Here is a 1,254-nt window from a genome sequence, read left to right as displayed (position 1 = left end):
ACACTCTGTTCTAGATAAACTTACCACGTCAGAACTGTTCACAGTGGTGGTGATAGGAACCAGACGTCCACCTCTAAAAGCTCCCTCACAGAAAGTTACTACATGAAATGGTTATGAATTCACTGCCTGATGACTGAGACTCTGTTTATGATAGTTTTGAGAAGATTTTGGCTTTAAACTCCATTCATGTTGGAGGGACACACAATATGCAGGGCGCTGTGAGGCAAAATAGTCCCCAAAGAAAACTTATTTCATATCCACTATTTTCTCATCATCAACATTCCATATAAATGCACTCCTCAACACTGGAAGATTTCAGATTATCTGGAGAACTCAGTGCTCCTGCTTGAGAACTCCGGTGAAGAAGCCTTCATTGTCCAGCAGGTGGTGCTGTGAGAGCTCAGCTCAGCTATGTGTGAAGCAGCCCTCTTAACAATGTCCAGGTGAGGCTCACACCTGAGCCGCATCACTGCTGCTATTTAACGCCCCTCCACAGGCTGGTGCTGGAGATCAGGCTGGGCTTCAGTTGAACTTCATGATGGTTCCTCACAGGTTCTTTGTGCTGTCTTTTCTGCTGGTGCTCATCTCTCATGGTGAGTTTCAGTCCTTGGCTGTTTTTCTGGCTGTGTGGCTGGTCTGTGTGTTGCTTGTGCTCAGTTTGATGGCTGTTCTCCTGCTGCAGCGTTCGGGTCTCCGGTTGAGCGGGAGCTGGTACGTGAGGACGGGCTCCTACTGGTCAGAGACTACAGAGGTTTGAGGATGTTTAGTGGATTATTACTGCAGTGGGGGTTACAGGGTTAACCAAGTGCTGATTTGGACCCTTTTAGGATGTTTTACCAGATTATAATCTGGATGTTTTACTGTCCTCCCCCGACATCTGATTTTTCATACATAAACCACTTTCATGACAAGTCTACAAGCTTCTCCTGGTTGGCTAGGTGCCCCATGTTGTTGCCCCCCCACCCCACGTAAACATTCACAACAGGGCTTTTTTTAAATTTTCCCTGCAGATTCGCCAGAAACTTTCCACAGATGTCCTGTTAATAAAATATCGACTATTTAAAGTGACTCACTCCTCAAACACAGCCCTGTGTTTTAATGGCTTGCTTTGCCAGACTTTCACACTGTCTGAATTGTTTGGGTCTAGATACCCATAATACCTTGGGGGAGAAGAAGCTGATGCTCTGGGATGGAGATGAAGGTTCTGGAGCTTCTGCAGGAGTGGTGGAGATGAAGGGCAGGTGAAAAGGTAAA

General features: G+C 46.3%; 1 long non-coding RNA gene across 1 annotated transcript; it reads left to right on the top strand.

The window, feature by feature from the left end:
• The first annotated feature begins 513 nt into the window (after positions 1–513).
• Positions 514–1,249, top strand: LOC118822260. Its single transcript, XR_005008437.1, has 3 exons — positions 514–593; positions 683–751; positions 1,148–1,249. It is a non-coding gene; the product is annotated as an uncharacterized LOC118822260 (long non-coding RNA).
• Positions 1,250–1,254: the final 5 nt, after the last annotated feature.

Source organism: Colossoma macropomum, unplaced genomic scaffold, assembly GCF_904425465.1.
Source record: "Colossoma macropomum unplaced genomic scaffold, Colossoma_macropomum, whole genome shotgun sequence".
NCBI classification, from domain to species: domain Eukaryota; kingdom Metazoa; phylum Chordata; class Actinopteri; order Characiformes; family Serrasalmidae; genus Colossoma; species Colossoma macropomum.
The sequence above is the reverse complement of the archived record's forward strand: the minus strand, read 5'-3'. Positions and strand labels throughout refer to the sequence as shown.